The sequence below is a fragment of the Carcharhinus amblyrhynchos genome, chromosome 13 (genome assembly GCF_965287045.1).
Source record: "Carcharhinus amblyrhynchos chromosome 13, sCarAmb.v2.hapA, whole genome shotgun sequence".
NCBI classification, from domain to species: Eukaryota; Metazoa; Chordata; class Chondrichthyes; order Carcharhiniformes; family Carcharhinidae; genus Carcharhinus; species Carcharhinus amblyrhynchos.
Window position 1 is genome coordinate 54,498,999 of NC_137336.1, and position 24,770 is coordinate 54,523,768.

Here is a 24,770-nt window from a genome sequence, read left to right on the forward strand (position 1 = left end):
AGTGTTGATAACAGAATTAAAATCAGATAGTTTTTATAAATAGCATGTTGTTTTAACATATTATATAAAACATGGTGTTCAATATATCATACTTTTGAGTAGCAGTGCTTGTTTCCCAGAATAAGTAGAACATCAAAACAAATTCAATCAGAGTATTTCTACTAATATAGATAATTTAAAATGCAACGGACCTTAGACATTTACAAGATTTACTGTTGACCTTTGATTTTACAATGGGCAGCACAACATAATCTTTAAAGATTAAAAATAAGGAGTGGAATTTTACGGCCTCATTTGTCCCGAAACCATAAAATCCCACTCAAGGTCAATGAACCTTCCCAATGTCTGCCCCTTGCTGCTTCGATTCCTGTGGTAGGCGGGGTGGTAAAATTCCAGCCATTATGTTTTATTTTCTTTCCCCTCTGTACATTTTGCAAAGGTGAAAGACATTTCTATTTCAAAGCATTACACAATTTTTAGACTAAACGGTAAGCAGAAGATTTAAATCTACATTGGTCGTGCACATTGATATCATTTATGCCTTGTGGTTGTGTGGTTTTTTCCAACTATGAGAACAATTCCTTGTGCAGTGTTGCTAACAACACATTAAAAAGGCAGAGGAATAAGTGTGCAATACTCTGCAGTTGTAGATAAACTTGTTTGAAAACATTTATCTTATTGCAACAACTGAAGATAAGCCACAAAGGAGGAGGAAGTGGGTCATTGCCTCTCCTAGGACCGAACACCACTCTTCCAAATTAGAATCTTAGAAATTAAATTGACCTATCTGTCTGAAAACTCTTCAACTTGTTTCAAGTAAGTCAAAAATCAATTTTGGACAGAAATTTGTGTTTTTGCATAAATTCCAACAGTCTCTGCTACATTCTTCCTTGAAAGTTGTCAGAAAATGTTTTCTTCATGCTAAAATAAATGAATAGTTTTGAGATAGATACCATCCCATTTCAGATTTGAGTTTCTCAACCATGAGGACATCCACATTTCTGCAAATTTAAACCAAATAATTCAATCTGAAAATCATAGCATCTGTACAGAAAATAAAGAAATATTTTCTCTCAGATACATCACTCAGAATAAAATTTATTCACAGTGCATTATAAATTTCAATAAACCAATGGCTGATATACATTACAATTTTATAATATGGAGGCTATGAAATTTAGCACAGTATCACTTGCTTTTTTTGGTGCTATAGGGGCTTACTGTCCCCAAAATGCCATCTGCAAAGTTACATACGCACTCTGTTTGGCAACTGTGGCAGACACAATTCTGATGAGGTCTTTGTGTGAAGGAAATTCTAAGTCAGTAGATAGAATAGTCAGATTTTTGCTATCCTGGAGCTCAATATTTCAGCTAACTCCTTCTCTTAACTTCACACAAATGAATGACAGTCAGCAGACGGAAGGAACCCCACCAGTTCAATTTAAAGGAACCTTCAACAACTTTCCGGCTAGCTGGTGAATAATTTCTATTGGTTCTTGTCGCAACTGTTAAAGTGTTGTTTTTCAGAGATGTTTAAAGTTGCTGAAGTCCACGAGGACTGGTATGGCGCATGCTGACGTTTGGCATTCTGCACAAACCATTTGCTTCAGACATGGGTGCAATAGTTTTCAATCCCCTTGGCCTACGTACTAAGAGGCAGAATGAGCAGAGGTCAGACGGAGCATGATAGGTTGCTGAAAGAGGAGGAGGAAGAGGAAAGCAGGAGGTCATACCTATACAGAATGTTTGAGAAGCAATTCCCTAAAATGAAATTCTGTGAGAAACAGTGGTCAAACATCTCCACTTTACAAAGGAGGTCTCCACTGAAATCTGTCAACTGTTGCTACAGCCTCAGAGCAGAGCAAGGACAGCATTGTCAGTGGCTGTGAAGGTGTTTGTGGCGATGAAAATGTATGCATTTCACTCCTTTCAGGCTGGGACAGGTGATATTTGCAAATCTCCATTTTTGCTGCTCACTGTTGCACAAGGGAGATCACTGAGACACTGTGATCTAAATTGTTTGCAATCCAGAGCACCAAAATCTCCACTTATGTTGGTGTTGTGGGTCAGGACCCTGCAGAAGTTCTGGCACATGCGCATATTCGGAAATTGTATGGGTAGTTTAAATATCCGATGAGCTGATTTCCACTGCCTTGAACATATTGCCAATGTCTCTGACTATGAGATCAGGGTCAGAGACTTGAGCCAGATATGCAGGGTGTACCTATATACTTGCCCTGGAATTGTTACTGTGGCTAAATTCTAGTCTAACTGTGGTTAGCCAGTATAATTGAATGGACTACCACAACTAACGTTCAAAACACCCCTTGTGAGAAGACGCTCTTTCCTATCGCCACCTCTCCAACTCATAAGACCAGAAAAAATAGGAACAAGAGTAGGCAACAAATCCTAGACACTGCATAAGTTTTGTTTCATATCTCTGACCTGTGAAACTCCTTCCCAAATCTTTCTCTTCAGTGGCATTTAAGGCACCTCTCCCCACCATTTAGCAATGATACAATTGTAATGTGAATGCACTCTTAAACCAGAGTTGGGACCTCTCTAGATGGACACAAGCTGCCAGAGAAGAAAAAGATGTATACTTCATGCCATTGATATCAGCTCACTTTGTCCAACAAAAATTAGCCAGAAGTGTATTTTAAAAAGCACAAACAGTCTGTTGAAAGAAGACCTTTGAACCACATAATTTATGAACTTTTCAACAATCACATTTGAACTCTATCATTTATTTTTAAAAAGGGTCAAGAACAAAACTATAAATTTGAATTCCTGTGAGCCTTGCTTGAAAGTAAGGTGAGCAATGATCTTTTAGGACAAAGATTGATTACGGTTCATTGACTTAGTTTTAGAAGCAGTATATTTTGCTTAACTTATTTATTGTCTTCCCTTTACCAAGACTTATCGCCACTCTTCCCAATTATAATCTTAGAGTTTAAAGGAAAATACGCCTTCAACTGTATGTCTGAAAAAAAATTCACCTGGTTTCAAATAAAGTACAATGTATTTTGAGCAGAGAAGTGTCTTTTGGGTGAATTCACTTTCTGACTTGAGGAAATAAGAGATAGAGATGAGACATAGATGTTGTTGACAACTGAATTCCAGAGAGATGTTTAACACTCTGCTACACAATCAGGCCCATTTGAGAAATGACAATGTATCAATTAATATTATCAATTGGCTTGGTCTTAGACAAGAAGCAGGGGCAGTACTACATGGGGACATGTCAGGAAGGGAGACAGTTGTTAACATATAGTGCCACAGGGCTCATTACTGGCCCTGCTATTATTGGTAATTTTTCTAAGTGGTGTTGAGAATGGAACTTTCCAAAGCTACCCAAACCAGTACAATACACCAAAATGCAAACAAATCATCATCGTGGCACACAAGTCCGGAAGTATTGATTAAAGATACTATTTTAAAGACATGGAAACTATAGAATTCCAGACATGGTCTCACTGCATGCAATTCTCCAGGTGTGATCCCACTAAAACTAGGTGAAACTTTTATTGTCTTATAAATTACACCTCTAACTATACAATCTAACATTCTGTTCATTTTCCCAATTCCTGATTGCACTTCATTTCTGATTTTTAGCAAGCTCTATAACAACATTCCATGATTTTCTTTAGCTCTTGTCACATTACAGGCACATTTCCATTTAGCAGGCAATCCACACAATCTAGTCCCACTGAATTGACAATTCTAAGTGCATCTGCCACTTATCTATCTCATAGAACCTGGAAGGCTTGCAGATGACCTTCTCACCTCACCGTCAATTGAGGTCTTTCCCTGTCCAGCTGCTACTCTTATCTGTCCAGCAATGGGTGGGGAACTCATCGTGCAGAGAGTGCAAAAGGTTTTCTGCAAACTTTGTGAGAGAATCCTTCATCCAAAAGGATGCCTACTTAAGGGTCTGGGTACAGGGGAAGTATTTGATGAAGTTTAGAAGGATGAGGGTGGGGAGGATCTCATTGAAACTTACAGAACACTGAAAGGCCTGGATACCATTGACATGGAGAAGATGTTTCCATTAGTAGAAGAAACTAGGATCTGAGGACACAGTGTCAGAGTGAAGGGACGACCCTTTAGAACCAAGATGAGGAGGAATTTCTTCAGTCAGAGAGTGGTGAATCTGTAGAATTCATTGCCATAGAAGGCTGTGGAGGCAAGTCATTGAGTGTATAAGACTGAGATAGATAGATTCTTGATTGGTAAGGGGATCAAAGGTTATGGGGAAAAGTCAGGAGAATGGGGTTGAAAAACATATCAGCCATGATCGAATGACAGAGTAGACTTGATGGGCCAAATGGTCTAAATCTGTTCCTATATCTTATGGCCTAAGGTGTGTGCCAGGTGAGAGCCACCCTCCCCTGCCTTTGCTGCTGACCATCCTCTCCCTCTGTCTGATGACGTCCACTTTGTAATCCCCTCCTACCATCTCTCACCTGTGGCCAGGGTCCCTCAGTGTTCCTGGGCCTCAGCTCAGCGCATTGCCAGCAGCAGCAACCTGCTCTCCAGTGGTGTTGCTGAGCAGTGAAGAGCTGCAGATGTCTGACTGGCCAGGGGTATTTTGTTAAGCAATGCATCTCCGTAATTCTGTAGCCAGTTGAATGGATTCAAAAGGCAGAACAATGTTCTACCACAGTCTGAAAATAGCATGTCACAGCAGTGTCTCAACAGCCACTGTAAACAAGAAAAAGACTCACAGCAAAGTAGCGAACAACACAGGCTTTTTGTTTAAAAAAAACAAAGGGAGGGAAGAAAAAAAATGACATCTTAAAAAATGTCTGATTTGAAGGCTAATTGCATTAACTAGTTTTATTGTGTTCTTTGATAACATAAGAACATAAGAAATAGGAGCAGGAGTAGGCCACCTGGCCCTTTGAGCCTGCCCCGCCATTCAATAAGATCATGGCTGATCTGTCGTGGCTCAGTTCCACATTCCCGCCCTCTCCCCATAACCCTTAATCCCCTCTCTTATCAAAAACCCATCAACCCGCGTCTTAAAAATATTGAGCGAGGCAGCCTCCACCACTTCAACGGGCAGAGAATTCCAGAGATTCACCACCCTTTGAGTGAAGAAGTTCCTCCTCAACTCCGTTCTAAACCGCCCCCCCTTTATCTTGAGGCTGTGCCCTCTAGTCCTACTGTCCTTTCTAAGCGGGAAAAGTCTCTCCACCTCTATCCTATCCATCCCATTCATCATCTATTACGTCTCAATGAGATCTCCCCTCATTCTTCTAAACTCTAACGAGTACAAGCCTAATTTATTCAGCCTCTCCTCATAGCTCAACCCCCTCAACTCCGGTATCAGCCTAGTAAACCTCCTTTGCACTCCCTCCAAGGCCAAAATATCTTTGCGCAGGTGCGGCGCCCAAAACTGCACATAGTACTCCAGCTGCGGCCTCACCAATGCCCTACACAGCCGCAGCAAGACCTCCCTACTTGTATATTCAATCCCCCTCGCTATGAAGGCCAGCATCCCATTCGCCTTCCTGACCACCTGCTGCACCTGCAGGCTGGGTTTTTGTGACTCATGCACAAGGACCCCGAGGTCCCTCTGCACCGTCGCCTGCTGCAGTTTTTCGCCACTTAAGTAATAGTCCTTCCTACCATTATTCCTACCAAAGTGGACCACCTCGCACTTGCCAACATTAAATTCCATTTGCCAGTTCCTGGCCCATTTGCCCAGCCTATCTAGTACCAACAAGGGGAGATGAGAGTCGGGCAGATGATTTTCTGTACGTGGACTTTCAAAAGATGATTGATAATGTACCGAAACATTGACTCATTAACAAAGTTGAGGTCTGTGGGATTAAAGGTACAGTCCTAGCATGGATACAAAATTGCCTAAGGGACAGATAGTAACAGTGAATGGTTGTTATATGGATCGAGGTATACAATGGTGTTCTCTGGAGTCATTATCAGGAGCACTGCATTTTTTTTGAAACATACTGGGTACACAGGACATAATTCCAAAGTTTGCAGGTGACAGAGGCCATTGGAAATATTTTAAAAAATGAACATAGCAACAGATCCAGGGGGACATGGACTGATTGATGAAATTAACAGAAACATGGCAGAGTAAACTTACCATCAAAAAGATTGAAGTGATATATTTTGGTTGGAAGAATGAGGAGGAGTACTATGGACATTTGCTCTCTTACTGCTCATAATCAGCATGTTTAGTATGGAGTGTGTCTTCCAATTAACTACTTCAGCAGCAAGTCTTCATGAGTTCAAAAATAAAGACAGTCATTTACATACACACACACACACACACACACAAACATACACACACACACATACACACAAACATGCGCATGCACATTTAATGACTTAAAGTTGAAGTGAGGGTCTTATGAAGTGAAGGGTTCACAGCAAGGGTCAATAACCAGGTAAAACATTGATTTAATGTAAGAAGTAGACAGCTAAGTGGGGATTTTGGGGTTGGAGGAGAAAATGTTTCACTCAGAGGGTAGTGGGAGTCCAGAACTCGCTGCCTGAAAGGGTGGTTGAGTGAGTGCAGTGGTTGTGGTTTCTGTCTCTTTAAGACAGCACAGCAGAAGGGTGTCATCTGGCTTGAGGAGCCAGAAGGAACCAAGAGCAAGTGATTACAACAGAGGGTGAAGTGCTCTCTCGATCAGAATACATGTGGCAGCCATGTTGTCAACACATAAAGACAGAAGTGTTGCCTGGGAGTGGGTTGCAATTGTTTATATATAGTTTCCTGCCCTCAGTAAATACATTTTGTTCCTAACAAAGTCCAAAGCCTCTTGGTGACAAAGTGCGCCACGCTATCACATATTGGCAGTAAGGTGGGCAAATATTGACAGTACAGTTTAGCTTTAAGTATTCAATTTAATTGAACTTTGGCAAAGAGGGATGTTCGGCCGAGTGCCTGGCTGAAGATGAAGATGCTCAGAGAGCCTTTAAGAGTAAGAGAAGTAAACATTACGCTAAAGCGAAGGTCAGGGACTGCTATAGGTTTTCTTCCCCCTGGAAAGATGGAAAACAAAGGAAACAGAGTTGTGTTTGAAGTGAAAAGAAGAGATACACAGACTGTGCTTTGGACTTTAAAAGAAGAAATTGGATAGAAGGCTGAGATTTACTGCAGTTGGACAGGTTCAGGGGCTAAGAGGAAATAGAAGGGAAAAATGCCCAAAGGAGCTGCAGGATCATTTTCAAAATTGTGGGAAAATAAAGAGGCTGAAACTCTCAGTTCATGATCTGTGCAGGGAGGGTGTGGGGTGGGGAGGTAGTCCCTGGTAGGGGTCCCAGCACTGGGGAACTGCAGGCAGTGGGGTTTTATGTTTTGGAGTAGGAGAAAAACCTCCATTTGTTTGGGAGATAAAGAAATGGAAACTTTTTTTTAAATAATAATGGTCCCGAGCAGACAGTACTAGCTAAAACTTATAGTGAAATTAAAAAGGGAAACCTGCACTATGATTAAAAAAAAGGACTTTCCAGGCAGCTAAAAGCATTTAAAAAAACTGCAAAAGTCGCTGAGAAGCCTTCTGAAAAAGAAAAGAGAAATAGTACAACTGCTAAAAAGGTTCAGAGAGGGAGCTACAGATTCCTGCCAAAACTCCAGATATGTAGGGAAAAAACAGAGAGGACGCAGTTGCTGACAGGCTAAAAAAAAGCTGACAGTCTTAAATCTGTCTTAAAGCAGTAACACATTTAAAGAGATAATGCACTTGGAGTTGTATAACATTTAATGCAACAACTACAAGAAGGAACAAAGATGAAGGACAAGAAAAATAGAGAAGACCCCAGATAGAGAGGAACTCTAAAAAGGGGATCCATAAGCAATGTAAAACCTCAGTGGATGAAATTAAGACATCAAGGAAGAGGCAACACCAGCCACAGAGTGAACAGAAAATATTTCTTGAAAGGAGGGTACTGAGAAACCACAGAGAGGGGATAGAGCATTAAGATAGAGACATTGGAGGAGGGCACAGAGAAAACCCAGAAAGCATGCAACAGAGACCCTCATTGACTAATTTAAGAGTTGAAGTCAGCAAGGTTAGGATGAGTCCTGTCTTTTTGTACTCGAATGAGAAGATCCCTCAAAGTTTTAGCAATGAGCTGCAAGCAAACGATAAGTCTGTAATCAGTATGAAAATAAGACAAGCCATAGCAGAAGTAATAACAGTAGAGAAAAGAGTTAAATAGATTTAACCAAGAACTACAGCAAATAGGAAATAAGGTAAAAAGACGTGGCCCTAACCTAAATGACAAAAGGCCCAGTTTATCGAGGTTAGGAAAAACAAGCCATCTGAAAAAGTCATAACTAGGAAATCCTTTTGAGCCAGTAAGAAACAGTACAACATTCACCGACAAGTGGTGAAAGAACTGGAATTAGAGCAGGATTATGTGAATAAAGAGAAAGAAAGGTTGAGAGAAACATCAAGTGGAACTGAGCAACAGAGGTCATAACATGGAACTCGAGTTGAGCCAAGGAAATCCCATATTATGGACGCTATCAGTTTGGGTGAGAGAACTGCTAAACTCTAAGAAAGCACAGCAAGGATTTGATTCATGGTGATCATTCAAGACATCCTATATAATCTACTGCAAGAACCAGTGTGCTGTTGAAGCAGAAATTTGAGCAGACCTATTATTTACCAGAGCCATTATTGGGAATCGTTGAGAAATTAAATCGAATGATCAAACTGCCAATGGTGTAAAATGAACAAATGAGCTTGAGAAATTGGTATTCTGTAGATAGGCAGAAAGTGCCTGGTGTTTGAGGATGCTGAGAAGCACATGGCAACTGACAGGCCCAAAAACCAAACATGACCCACACCCTAGCTATAACCGTAACACTACATGACTAGGGGAATTTCACAGTAACTTCATTTCAGTAAGCCTTACTTGTGACAAATAAATAAACTTTTAACTTTTCTGCACTCTCTCCTTTCCTTCTCCATGAACGGTATGCTTCATCTGTATAGCATGCAAGAAATGAAGCTTTTCACCGTGTACTAATATGTGTGACAATAATAAATCAAATCAAATCAAAACTGTTGGAATCAGTAAGCAATCCAGGAGAACTGTCTGATAAAGATAACAAAAAGAGGGAAGATGAATGTAGAAGGAGAGTTCGATGCAACTGAGCAAAAGGAACATGTTCATTCTCAAAGTGTTAAGCTGGTGAAAAATGTCAGCTAATGGGAAATTTCTTGCAAAGGGCTGGAATGGGCTCAAATCAAACTGCAACTGGTAGAGACAAGTGCAATGAACTTGTGAGCAGAGGCGGAAGAGGATACTTGGAATAAGGAACAACTCAAGAGTAAGCAGGAGCAGGATTGAGGCAGAAGATGAAAAGGAAGAGATTAGGAAATGAAGATATCTGATTGAAGAGCTTCCACCAGAGAAAACTTGGACAAGGCAGCAATTCAGACAGAGACAGAAACAGATAACTTGCCAGAACAACACTGCTGCTTTAATAAAATTGCAAAAGATACTGATTAGAAATGCTCGGAAGAGAAGGAAGTTTAGAATACCACAACCATTTCCTTCACAAATGACAGAGCAAGTTTGTGAATCAGTCAACAAGGCATGAGACTTTGTTGTCTTATGATGATAGTACCTGCAGGTATTGTAGAATAAGGTGCTTGACAAGGAAAAGGATCAGAGAGTGACACTATCTGTAAAGTAATGTATGCAATCCTGGATCAGCATACAGTCTGCGACAAAACTCAGGAAGCAGCAAGCCTGTGTAGAGAGGCCCAGACAAGACTATATTTGGAGTTGGCATTAGTGAAGCTAACAAGTAAAAGTGTAATGTTAAACGTCAACTTCAAGATTTCATTTTTGAACAATCACTACATTGATTGTAAATGTCTAATTTGAGTATATAATGTTAGTTTAGTTTGTGGGGTTGAGTAAACCTATTTTGGAGATAGTGTAAAAATTTAAAGGAACTGGAATGTAGTGGTTATGGTGTCTGACTCTTTTTGGCAGCACAACAGGAGACTGTCCCCTAGCTTGAGGAATCGGGACCGAGTGATTGCTCCAGAGAGTGAAGTCCTCTTATGGTTAGAATACATCTGGCAGCCACATAGTAAACATGTAAAGGCTGGAGCCCTGCTCCAGGCAGCCATTGGAGGCAACGACTTGTAAAAGTTTCTTATTATCAATATATACCTTTTGTTCCTAATAGAGTCTGAAACCTCTTGACAACAAGGGAGGCACAATGGTTAGCACTGCTGCCTCACAGTGCCAGGACCTGGGTTTGATTCCCTTGGGTCACTGTGTGTGTGGAGTTTGCACATTCTCCCCATGTCTGCATAGGTTTCCTCTGGGTGCTCTGGTTTCCTCAGACAGTCCAAAGATGTCTGGGTTAGGTGGGTTGGCCATGCAAATTGCCCCTTAGTGTCAGGGGGACCAGCTAAGGCAAATGCATGGGGTTACGGGTTTTGAGCTTGAGTGAGATTGTTGTCAGTGGAGACTCGATGGGCTGAATGACCTCTTTCTGTACTGTGTAGGATTCTATGATTCTAACATCTGAAGTATGTCACGCTATTATTGAAACATTTAGGAAGTATTTAGATATTCACTTGCCATAACCTTCAGGGCTATGGGCTAAATTCAGGAATATGGGATGCTTGCAGTCAGATTTTTGTTGACTGGTGTAGGCAATGAGCCAAATGGCCTCCTTCTATGCTGTAAAGGTCTATGAATGTTATTGTTTTAGCATGAGTATTCTTTCAACCCCACATTGATTCAGCTGTAAAGTCCCAAAACCAGTTAGCACAGTGAATCAATTTCTCCTGACTTGATAATTTAAGTTTTAATATTTACCAAAGTTCTGAGAATCCAACATCAGCATGGGAGTGCTTTAACTCTTAGTCAATCATACTGTCCCCGACATGATAATCAACGATCAAGTGTGATAGTTGAAGTTTTCCTATCGATATGCCAGTACTCCCAAAATCACTAGGCTTTACCATTCGATTCTCCTTGGTACACCTTTGAATGAAACTGTTCACATTTCCTTTGTAACATTTACATTAATACTCAGAAAAACATTTAGTTATTCAATTTCAGCCTTCAGCTGCTGAAAAGAATTTGCAATTAAACAGCTTATAGACTCTAGGTTATTAATTTGCTTCAGAACTCAATACCTGTTGTAATTTAATATAAACACCAGCAACACATTCATAGCAGCCTGTCAGGTATCATGGCATTGTTTTAAAATATATGGGCAGGCAGTCAATTTCTCAGGCTTGAATATTCTATTCACAGAGTGAAAAATGGGTTTCCAACAGATCCCATAGGGCCCAATTTGTATGTTTTAGGTCCGTTTCCTGGCCATTGTCAGCCACATTGTCAGGTTGGCCAGGGAGTGGAGAGGAGGGAAAGAGAGATCAAATAAGGAAAGAGAACAGTGCGAGGATGCTGGTGAATTGGGATGATCAGAGATCAGAGGGAAGATTGGGGCCTGGAGAAGTGGTGAGATTAGAAACCTGATGCATGTTCAGAGGTTGGATGATGCAAGAGATTGTTGTATGGTGTTGGACACCAATCAGTAGATCTTAATCAAGTTTTCTTAGTCTTAAGAAGGTTAACTTTACGTATTTATTAAGTACAAGAACAATGAACATATAAAAGGGTTGAAACTAGGAGCTGTCTCCATGCTTGCTGGTGGGAATGGCTCTGTCTAACACTGGACTGACTTCCACGTGCATGTCATTGTCCTTGGACAGTACTTCACCCATTCCCACATAAACCCTATATGTGCCTACCCTTATATATAGAGAGATCGAGGTCAGAATGCAAATTGGTGGCTGAATTCAGGGCAGATTTAATGTGGATCAGTGGGACAATCAAAAACCTCATGTAGAAGAGAGGAAGAGTCATAGGTAAGTAGAAAGGGACGTACCTTCTGGATCCACCTTTTCTCACCTCCCTTTAGCTGCTGAGTTTCCTGAGGATCAGAAAACGTGGCCACTCAGGGTTAAATTTAAAATGTTGATTTAGAGGCACCAAGTCTCATTATTGCCAACTCATTTTCTGGGAGTGGGTTGGTTGTCAACCACCACCTCACTGCCCCAATTCCTTCACCGACCACCTATATTTTAAGCTAGTTTTCCAGCTTACCTCTGCCTTCATACCATCATAGTTATCTTTATTTAGATTTAAAACACACATCACGGACCCACACATGTCCATTTCAAATAGAACATAAATTTCCATCCTATTGTGATTACTGTTACCTACAGGCTCCTTAATCATGAAATTATTGATTTTTCCTCACTCGTTGCAAGTTACCAGGACAGCCTGCTGTCTGGCTCTAGAACATCCTGCTCAAGAAATTATCCTGAATACACTCTATGAACATGTTTTTAAGGATACTTTTGCCAATTTTATTTGCCTAATCTACATGTAGATTAAAATCACCATGGTTATTGTAGTGCCTTTTTTGCACACCCTTTATTGCTTCCTATATGTTTTGCTTTATAGTGTAACTACTGTATGGGGATGTAGAAACTACTCCTAGAAGTGACCTCTGACTTCATTGATTTTACCTTACCAAAAAATAACAGCGTTGTTTCCAGTTAGAAAACCAGAATGTTTCAGAAACAGGTCAATTTTTTCTCCTGATCTTACCACACTCTGCCTAGAAGAAATCATGAAGGTGTGCTTCATGCCATCATGCAAGGAGAGGGGGCTTCAACACTCTAGCAAAAGGGCAACTGGACAAAACAGCAGTAGAACCCCCCCCCCCCCCCAAACCAGCTTGCCATGGAGGTTTCAGGAGCTCCCTTCCCAATCCCTATCAGAGTTTGCACTTCTTGCACCCCACCTCCCAAATATTGGCTCCTCCCCATATAAAGTCAGAGCCATCATTCACCTGCACACCGTCCTCCCCAATGGATGTCACCGGTATCCCCTGTTGCTCCATCCACTCTTGGCCCACAACCCAGTCTAAGTGAAGATCCCCCACATTGCTCATGAGACTCCCACTGGGATCCCCTTTGGCAGAGGTAGCACTGCCAGGTTGGCAGGGGCCAACCTGTGCCAAGGGGCAGTGTCAAGCTATGGCCTGGCTACATCCCTTTTTCCTGGGGGTTATACTTACCTTTATGCCTGCAAAGAGACCCCCATGACAGGTTCATGTCTGAATGAATTATAGGTTGATTAGATGACAATGGATTTCAATAGATAAACATTAAACACAAAGGAACTAATTGATAATTCAATGATACATGAATAGTGAGGCTATGTGAAAATATTCTTAAATCAAGGAAATATTTTAATGGAAGTGATGAGAGGGAGCAATGAATTAAAAACCAGAGCAATTAAATACTGGCAACCAAGTTATTGCTGACCACTTATTCACCAGAATGAAATTGAATTCTAGAAATGTTAATGTTTTGGGGTAAACTGAGATGGCTGGTACGCTCTTTAACTATAGACAATACAAAAATCATGAGGTAGATATCTCTATTTAAAGATGTAACATGCATTCAAAACAAAAATACAACAAGCAGCGGCTCAGAGATCACCAAAAGGAATAGAGCGACAGAATCTCTCCAATAAATCTAATGTGTACAATCAAAAACAGACCAATTATAGATCTTCTTATCAATTATTCCTGCCTTACATTAGTTTAAAATCAATTATATTCAGTGAACGTACAACAATTATAATTCCTGACATACACCTCAGCCAATTGCATTAACCATCCAGCATAATTCCTGACATACACCTCAGCCAATTGCATTAACCATCCAGCATAATTCCTGACATACACCTCAGCCAATTGCATTAACCATCCAGCATAATGATATCTTATTCACCCATTTAATCCAGGTACTAACTCCTATCTTGGCTAAAAATCACTTCCTGGTTGTTTGGTTACCCTCAGTGCTTGCTACAGGGGTCAAAGTGGACGTTCCCATTGAATCATTGCCAACCTGAATAGATGTGTGTTCCTACGTCCAGGCACGTCCCTAAAATAAGCCTAGACAATGAATAGACCTATTCATAGTATTACAAGCTATGTTCCCTCATAAGAAACTTACTGATATGAATTTCACTAACTATGGGGTTCCAAGGCATTTGACTCTGAACTCTTCACCTTTCCCATTATCCTTTTCGGTAGGCAGCTTTTGGCTGAAGTGAACAATGATTCATATAATACCTAAAATACATTTAAAATATCAATATATATGTTTTAAAATCATAATTACTTGTTTAATTCTATTCCTGCATCCATATATGTGTAAACTATTTGTTTCGTTAGCTTATTAACTTTGTTTCAAGAATCAATTAACTCTTTATTGGTAGTGCTGTCAGTGCCTTATGTATTCTGTCTAAAGCCTTATTAGCTGGTTAATAATTTCACACTTCAGTTAACATTTCAGATGGAACCATTTTATTCATGTTGGTTTGACTTTGATTGCCCAACTGAACATTAAAATCCATGGAAAATATGAGTACATTCGGAGGCTTTTTTTTAAAGTATCTGCATCATTTGTACCTCACAATCTGTGGATGGTACAGAAAATTTCACTTCAGAGACTTCCCACAGCAACTAAGAAAGTAATCGATGTAATTAAGTGCAGGTATGTAAGGCATAATTTCAACTTATTATTCCACACTGTCTCATTTTTATAATTTATTCAAGTGCAGAGACTGAGAATACTTTGATTCCAGACAATTTGTCACTCATTTTATTGATTAACTTGTCCTGGCTTTTTTTCTTTATTCTTTCATGGGATGTGGGCATTACTGGCAAAGTCAACATTTGTTGCCCAACCCTAACTGCCCTTGAACTGAGGCCATTGTCCTTGAACTGTGGCTATTTCAGATAGCAGTTAAGAGCCAATCATATTACTTTGGGTCTGGAGTCAATTGTAGGCTAAACCAAGTAAGGATAGCAGATTTCCTTCCCTAAAGGGTATTAATGAACTAGATTTTTTTTTAAACAACAATTGATGGTGGTTTAATAGTCACTATTACTGACACTGGTTTTATATTCCAGATCTATGAATTGCATTCAAATTTCACCTGTGGTGAGATTTGAACCCATATCCCTAAGAACACAAGCCTGGGCATCTGGATTCCTAGTCTAGTGGCATTATCACAATGCCACTGTCTTCCCTACAATTACATGTATAAGTTATGAGTCACAGGATTATAAACATTCCAAAAATATAAATAAATGCTGACATTATGACCTTCTTCCTTGCCTCATTTCTCTATTTAATAGGTCAGGGAAGCCTCCTTACTGCAACTTTAAACAGTTAACTTTAACCAAGTAAAGTTTAACAATAAGGTACCAATTGATATTTTTTTCAACCCTGCAAAGCTCATGGAACAGAACTTAATCCGGCTCTGGGACAAAGTAATGATAAAATGTTTTGGGGGCCATAAATCCCTCTAACTTGGAATTTTTAACATGATTAAAATTCCTTCTAAGAAAACATGAAAGCTGCTTTACACAGAATAAAAGAGGACTGTCTGCTTTATTATATCTCTATTAAAGTTAAATGAAAAATTGATTTTCTTTTAAATTATATATCATACTTTGCTGTAAACAAAACGTTTGAGCGTAGGCGCTGAAATATTTAACTGAAGTCCAAGTGCAAGCTTATCAATTGAATCACTAGAGGTGCTATAGGAATTATTCAGATTTCCTTTATTTGTGAAGGAGGAAAAAATAGGACTAGCTGTTATTATAGCACTTTTTACAACCAAATCAGGTGCCACAAACTGAAGTGAGATAACAAACAGAAAATTTGTTTCGCTGATCACAGTTGAAGAACAAATGTCAGCAGTATTCTGGAAGAATATTCCCCCGCTCCTCTTCAGAAGAGCTGTTGGTGCATTATTTTAATTTGTAAAAAAAAACCTGTTAATACAAAGATAGGAACGGAAATGAAAATATCCAGGCAACATAAATCTATCATCTATTAGGCCAATCAAGGAATACTATTAGGCACCTCAAGGACATAAATCATAAAAAATTGGCATGCAAGTTCAGCCGGTAATAGGGGAGCAAATGCAATGTTGCCTTTTATTTCAAAGAGAATGGAGTATTAAATTAGAGAAATCTTGCTAAAACTATGCACAAGGTACCATTTAGACCACACCTGGAACACAGTGAGCGATTTTGTCCCCCTTATCTAAGGAACTCGCATTGGAGGCAGTCTAGAGAAGGTTCACAAGATTGATCCTTGGTATGGAAGGATTTTCTTGTGAGAAGTTGAGTAGGTTGGGCCCGTACTCATTGGAATTTAGAAGAATGAAAGATGCCTTTATTGAGACATGTAGGATTCTCAGGGGGCTTGTTAGGATAGATGCTGAGAGTATGTTTCCCCTTGTAGGGGAATCTAGGAGCAGATGGCATAATCTCAGAGTAAGAGGTTGCCCATTTAAGACAGAGATGAGGAGGGATTTCTTCTCTCAGAGGATAGTAAATGTATGGAAATCTTTACCACAGCAGTCTACGGAAGTTGGTTGTTAAGTATGTTCAAGACTGAGATAGACAGACTTTCAAACAGCAAGGGAATCAAAGGATATGGGGATAAGACGAGAGTTGATTACCATAACAGACCAGTCACCTCATTGAATGGTAGGGCAGAATTGATGGGCAAATGGCCTACTTCTGTTCCCGTGACTTATGATCTTAAGTGATGGAGCTGAAATCCATGCTAGATTGTTGAGATAAACTAATCTCCCCTTTCTCACAGGGACAAGCCTGTACTCCCCAGCAAATTCTGCTGCAACCTCCTCGAATTCAGTCATGGCGAGAATCTTGTCCTCACCAGGGGGCGTGTGTGCATGTGTGGTGAGTCCTCCCCAGAAGGTGCAAAGGATGGAATGTGAGCAATATGACAGATGAGATTGGAGTGAAATGCAAGTCTCCACAAAGGAATGAGTGTTTATATATGATCCCTGCCAATGGATGTGCGAGATCCATCAGGAAAGTAGCCATTGGAGTACATGATGCCACAATGAGAGTTTGATATTGGAGGGAGTGGAAGAAAGACTTACCCTGGTAGAAGAGTTCATTTATCTGCTTCCTGCACTGGGTTGTGCTTCTGGTGCAGTTACCAGCCTTGCTGATCTTCAATGTGACTGCCTCCAAGGCCTGAGAAATGATGTTCAGGTGCTCTTGGAGTCATCTCTGGGGCAGAAGACATGCTGTCAGTGCCTGGATTCCTTGGATTAAGACAGCAAAGGATTGATGGCTGAATCAGTATTCTGACTTCTTCTTGAGCAAGATGGTCTTTTGCTTGTAGATGGATGACATCCTAGGCAGTCCCTTGACCACATGCATACTGGAGAGAGTGACATGAGTATATTGCACTGGTATTTAAATACGGCACCGGGACCTTTGAACCTGCTAGCTGATAGTGGGCAGACAAATCTGCTCCTGACTCACAAGGTGGAGAGCTAACCACTCATGCATAATTAATTAGGCTCCAAGTGTGGAATGGGGTACATGTTCATGCTATTCAAGCCAGTGGGAATGGCACCATCGCAACACGCACCACTGCAATACGATCATAGAAGGGACAATTCCGCCTGATACCTGAACAAGAGTTTCATTTACACTTTTAAAATGTCTGCAGCACAATCAAGCTTCAAGCTTGCTTTCAGTTTCTGTTCCCCTGGAACCAGACACAGGCTCGACTAACAGCACAGTTAATAGGCACACAATGAAACACCGAACAATCAAACTGAATTTGATAATATTGATCATCATCACTGATATATCACAGCACCAGGGATTCAAGTTCAATTCCTGGCTTGGGTCACTTTCTGTGCTGACTCTGCACGTTCTCTGCGTATCTGCGTGGATTTTCTCCGGGTGCTCCGGTTTCCTCCCATAGTCCGAAAGATGTGCTGGTTAGGTGCATTAGCCAAGCTAAATTCTTCTTCAGCGTATCCAAACAGGCGCCAGAGTGTGGCAACTAGATTTTCACAATAATTTCATTTAAGTATTAATGTAAGCCTATTTGTGGTAGTAATAAATAAATAAACTTTGAACATTGCTAAGATCATTTTTGAGGTACTGTTTGCAGTTTAAGGCTTACAATTTTCAAAGTAACAACAAAATTTCAAAGATGCGTTGGGGAGAACTCACAGAAAAGAAATAGAATGATTCCAGGCCAGGTTATAGACGTCAATGGTTAAATAGACTGTATAATGTGGAACAGAGCCATACAATAACCAAGGGGATTCTAAAGAAGAGCTCTGAAGAAGAATCATATATACTTGAAATGTTAACTCTGTTTCTTTTTCCACATATGCTGCCAGATCTGCTGAATTTTTCCAGCACTTTCTGTTCTTACATGAGCTTTGATCCCCTATCCTGAACACCACATCTGCTGGAAATTGCATACTCATCAGCATCATCCACTTGGCTGAAGTAGTGAAGGATTTGTGCAACTATAGTGCTGCATGAGCTGTAAAATACATGACAGAAGGGAAAAATAATAATGAAAAGATTTGTACTGGACTTCAAAATAAAGACCAGGAGCTTCATCTATTTTCGTGGGAGATAAAATATTGAAAAGAATTGTTACAATCTGGAAAGGGACCAGTAACTTTTCATTCAAAGTAGACAAAGTTTGAAATCCTAGTTACCCACAAGGAGAACAAAGCCACAAACTGCACGGTTGTACTCAAACAAAATTTTTGTTATACGAAGTCTGTGGTAACGTGGCCCTTTTAAGGGTCATGTGATGCGTCTGGGTCCTTCTGCAGGATAAAGAGCCTCACATTATAGAAAAAGTTACTGGCTGAGGCTAAAATCTCTTTCAAAAAAGCTGTAGAGATGGCCTAGGTGACTGAATGCCCCGAGCAGGGTATAAGTGAATTATAAGCATGACCATCAAGGTGAACCACTTGTGCCAGAAACGGCTGCTGTGAGGGACAGCTCAGGTGAGGGCAGAGCAGAGCCCAAGAAGGGGAAGTACCACACCGATTGTGAAAGATTGTTTTCGATGTGGGGGAAGAGCATTCCCAAGAAATTTGCCAATGTAGAAATTATTTACTTATCCATTGTAAGAGGAAGAGTCATTTCCAAACATGGTGCAGAATGAAGCAGTCAGGTCAGAACGTGCAAAAAAAACTGACGATTCATTTAACTCCGTTAAAACAACTGGAAGAGGAGCCCGACAGAGGAACAAAACCGTGTACCTTAAACCAGGTCCAACTCAATAAAGTGCCTCCTGTCAAAACAGGCTTGATGGTCAACTGCAAAGCTCTTAAAATGGGGGTCACCACAGTCATAGGGCAACAAACATTCTGAAATCTTCAAAAAAATCTCTTAACACATGAGATTGAGTGAGTCTGGAGTCATTTTGACTGCTTATACAGGAGAGGCATTGAAGACAACAGGGTCAGCCATAGTTGCATTATTTTACAGAAACCAAACAGCACGATTACCTGTTCTAGTGATTGAGGGTCACAGACTCTGTCTCATGGGTTGAGATTGGATGAAGCAGATAGAATTCGGCTGGTTGGAGACGTTAATTATTCAGGATGGAGGTTTTCAAGAGTTACTGTACAATTACTCTGTCTTTCAAAGGGAACTGGAATGGATAAAAAGATCTATTCAATCATCGAAGCAACTCCAAAATTTTTCGGGCTCACCCAGTGCCTTCTGTACTTCATCGTAATGTAGAAATGGAGCTTGCAGATTGGAAGACTTAAACCCATTCAATCCTCTGAATGGGTCGTGCCTGTAGTCTCTATTCTCAAACCAAATCTCACCATAACAATCTGTGAGAATTATAAACTAATTGCAAATTGAGGAGCCCAGATTGATAGATAGCCAACAGTTAGTTACCATCCAGACTCATAAAGGATGATACCAGTACACACATGTATTGAAACGGATAATAATCACACAAGTTTGAATATCACATAAGCTGCAATGAAAAGAAAGTTCTTGTTATAAAAGTATTCACAGATAAGCATCTAGGCCATTAGTCTAAGAAAATGCATTAAATCGAACGACTATAACTGGAAAAAGGGAGTAATATACCGACACAGGCACAAGCTGGGACAACGATAACTTGTAACAACGATGTATTAAGTCTTCAGTCTGTTTGGATATTATAACGAAGCAAGCATGAGGTGATTGTGATTGGTTTAAATATCTAAATGATGTAACCTTGATCAAGAACTCTGAGTGAATAGAGGTAACTCCTAATATGTAATTGGCATATGCTAATCGAATTTGAAACTATAACTGCTTGTGTATTTCTTAATTTGGCATTCTGGCTAGTTATAGACTATGACTCCCCAGGGTCAGAGCTATATAGTTTGATTAAAATAGCTTTCTAAGAGAACTCCATCACTTGGTCTGGTTACTTTAAAGATAAAGTTGTGATCAATTAGAAGGCTGACATCAAAGCCCATAACATTTTACCGTTTGGAGTCTCATTGACCTGTGCCATTTTCCAGCGTACAATTGAAAGTCTATTGCAGGGCATTCCTAACAGGGATGTGTACCTCAATGTCCTAATATCCTCGATCACCTGCAGGTGAGAGTGAAACAAATGGTCCCAAGGCTCCCCTTCCCAGTTTACTGCTTGTAAATGTCCAATCTCTGGAAAATGAGCTGGACAAACTCAAAGGCTCACTTTCTAAACAGAACTGAGGGACTGCTGTGTACTCTGTTTCACAGAGACATGACTCACTCCTGCTTCACCAGAGAGTGCACAAGGACACCCAGGTCCCTCTGCACAGCAGCATGTTGCAATGTTTTACCATTTAAATAATACTCCATTTTGTTGTTATTCCTGCCAAAATGGATGACCTCATATTTAGCAACATTGTACTCCATCTGTCTGACCCTCACCCATTCACTTAGACTATCTATATCCCTTTTGCAGACTTTCAGCATCCTCTGCACACTTTGTTGTGCCACCCATCTTAATGTCATCTGCAAATTTTGACACACTACACTTGGTCTCCAACTCCAAATCATCTATGTAAGTCGTAAACAATTACGATCCCAACACTGATCCCTGAGGCACATCACTAGTTACTGATCGCCAACCAGAAAAACACCCATTTATCTCCACTCTTTGCTTTCTGTTAGTTAACCAATCCTCTATCCATGCTAATATATTATCCATAACACCGTGCACCTTTATCTTACGTAGCAGTCTTTGGTACGGCACCTTGTCAACTGCCTTCTTGAAATCCAGATATACCACATCCACAGGTTCCCCATTGTCCACTGCACATATAATGTTCTCAAAAAATTCCACAAAATTAGTCAAACATGACCTTCCCTTCATGAAACCATGCTGCATCTTACCAATGGGACAATTTATATCTAGATGTCTTGCTATTTTTTCCTTGATGATAGATTCAAGCATTTTCCCTACTATAAAAGTTAAGCTAACCAGCTTATGGTTACCTGCCTTTTGTCTACCTACTTTTTTAAACAGTGGCATCACATTTACTGTTTTCCAATCTGTGGGAATCACTCCAGAATCCAGCGAATTTTGGTAAATTACCACTATGCATTTGCTATTTCTCCCACCATCTCTTTTAGTACCCTGGGATGCATTCCATCAGGACCAGGAGACTTGTCTACCTTTAGCCCCATTAACTTGCACAACACTACCTCTTTCATGATAATGATAGTTTCTAGGTTCTTACCTGCTGTAGCCCTCCTCTCAACAATTTTTGGCATGTCATTTGTGTCCTCCACTGTGACCAGGGCAAGGTTTGCAAGACATAACAGGCTACAAGGTGAAGGCATATAAAATTGTCGATTCTGATGATCTCAAAGCATTCTACGCACGTTTTGAGCAAGAGATCAGTGAGAGCATGCCCTCTACCCTGGAAGCCCTAGACGAACCTATATCTGGGATCACCATTGCAGATGTCAGAGCAGCTTTCTTGAAGGTCAACCCATGGAAAGCAACTGGCCCAGATAGAGTACCCGAATGAGCACTCAAATCCTCCACAGATGAGCTGGCGGGGATATTCACAGACATTTTCAACCTCTCTTTGCAACAATCCGAGGTCCCTATCTGCGTCAAGAAGATGACCATCATCCCTCAGCATGCAGTATGCCTCAATGACTATCGTTGTGAAGTGCTTCAAAAGACTAGTCCTGGCACGAATCAATTCCAGCCTCCCAGATTGCCTGGATCCACTACAGTTTGCCTACCGTTGCAACAGTTCCACAGCAGACGCCATATTCCTGGTCCTGCACTCAACGCTGGACACGTAGATAACAAAGACAGCAATGTCAAACTCCTATTTCTTGACTACAGCTCAGCCTTTAACATCATTATTCCCACGAAACCCATCTCCAAACACTGTGGTCTGGTCCTTGGCTTCTCCCTCTGCAACTGGACCAGTGCCCCATGAGGCTGTGTTCTCAGTCCCCTACTTTACTCCTTTATACTCCTCATGACCATGTGACCAAATTCCCCTCCAGCTTGATTTTCAAGTTTGCTGATGACACCACCGTAGTGGGTCAGATCTCAAAAAAAAAACGAGACAGAGCACAGGAAAGAGATAGAGAATCTGGTGAATTGGCGCAGTGACAATAATCTCTCCCTCAATGTCCACAAATCAAAGGAGATTGTCATCGACTTTAGGAAGCATAGAGGAGAACATACCCCTGTCTACAAAGAGGAGAACATACCCCTGTCTACAAAGTGGAGAGGATTGAGAGCTTCAAGTTTTTAGGTGTCCAGATCACCAACAACCTGTCCTGGTCTCCCCATGCCGACACTATGGTTAAGAAAGCCCACCAACACCTCTACTTTCTCAGAAGACTAAGGAAATTTGGCATGTCAGCTACAAATTAACCAAATTTTACAGATATACCATAGAAAGTATTCTTTCTGTATCACAACTTGGTGTGGCTCCTGCTCTTCCCAAGGCCGCAAGAAACTACAAAAGGTTGTGAATATAACCCAATCCATCATGTAAACCAGCCCCCCATCCATTGACTCTGTCTATACTTCCCGCTGCTTGGCACACCCACTAACCCTAGATTTTCTCCCTTCCACCTTCTTCCGTCAGCAAATAGATACAGAAGTTTGAGGTCATGTACCAACCGATTCAAGAATAACTTCTTCTCTGCTGCCATCAGACTTTTGAATGGACCTACCTTGCATTAAGTTGATCTTCCTCTAGACCCTATGAAACACGACATTCTACACTCTTGTTTCCTTCTCTATGAACGGTATGCTCTGTCTGTATGGTGCACAAAAGACAATACTTTTCACTGTATCCTAATACATGTGACAATAATAAATCAAATCAAATCAAATCAATGCAATTACAGGGGCCTTACCTGAGCAACACAGGGCAAAATTAGAGGAGGTTCTATGAAGAGTTAGAGAGGCGGCGTCCGCTTGAAACAAGACAGCCACATTTTCAGTTGGATGAAGTTACATACCTGTGATTCAGGGTAGACACTAAAGATCTACATTCTTTGGAGGATAAAGTTAAAGCCATAGACTAAAAATATATTGGAGCTAAAATCATTCCTTGGAATAGTGAATTATTATGGCAGATACTTATAAAACATTCTTACAATTTTAGCCCAACTTCAGGCTCTGAAGAAGCATCAATGATGGAAATGGGGAGAAGCACCAAAAGAGGCATTTGTAAAAGTAAAGCAAGCCTTACAGCTGTCAGCACTGCTTGTATATTTTGATTCAGCCAAACCACTGGTAGCTACCTGTGATATATCACCGTATGGAGTGGGAGCAGTCTTGTCCCACAGGATGTCAGATAGACTGGGAAGGCCAATTGCATTTGCATCAATAAACGTATCCGATGCTGCAAACATGTGTTGTCAGACAGATAAAGAAAATCTGGCAGTAATTTATGTGAAGAAGTTTCATTTCATATATATATGGTAGATATTTCACCATAGTATCAGATTACAAGCCGGTGAGTTTATTCCGAGAGGAAAAGGCAGTGCCACCAATTGCCTCTGCGAGGATGCAGAGACAGGTTCTATTGCTTGCTGCATACAGTTACTCCTTCCAGCATCAGCCAAGGATGCAAATATTTAATGTGGACGCACATTAAAGCTGCCTCCCTCTGCCACAGACTGTACCATCACCATGTGTTCCACCAGAAATAGTGCTGCTGCTGCATCTGAAAGAAACTCTGCCATATTCAGCTATTCAGAAAAACCTGGATTGAAAGGGATCTAGTGTTGTCAAAGGCCAAGAGTACGGTGATACAAAGTTGTCTGCTAAATCCAAACTTCCAGATAGGCTATTCTTATTTGCCCAGCATCTGTATAGTGCCTGTTTCCCATGGCCAAAATAACATTCCAAAATTTTAGAACTGAACAAAAGCCAAGTGTCATTAGGAGATATAGAATCTGCTACTTCTGGTCAGCTTCAGTTAAAATACGGTTCTATGGAGGGACATTCCCAGCCTGTCCTCTTTCTGGCGATAACTACTAAAGGGTTTTGATTGCATTTTTATTCCCACAGCTGTGACTCAGAGAGATTAAGGTATTGAACTATATTGGAAATCCAAAACGATGCCACAGAAGTAATGGCTTTAGACTTGGCTGAGAAGACACTTTGGAGCAACATTCCTGACTTTTTAAAGTCAGAACAAGTTTGGCACCCACCCACAAATCAGAATTCATAATAAATTAACAAAATAATTCACGATATGTTTATGGGACCTCAAGTGATTAGCTACGAATTATCTTATGTCAGCGCTCATAAATGACATTGCTTTTACAGCATCGGGTGCATAAATGC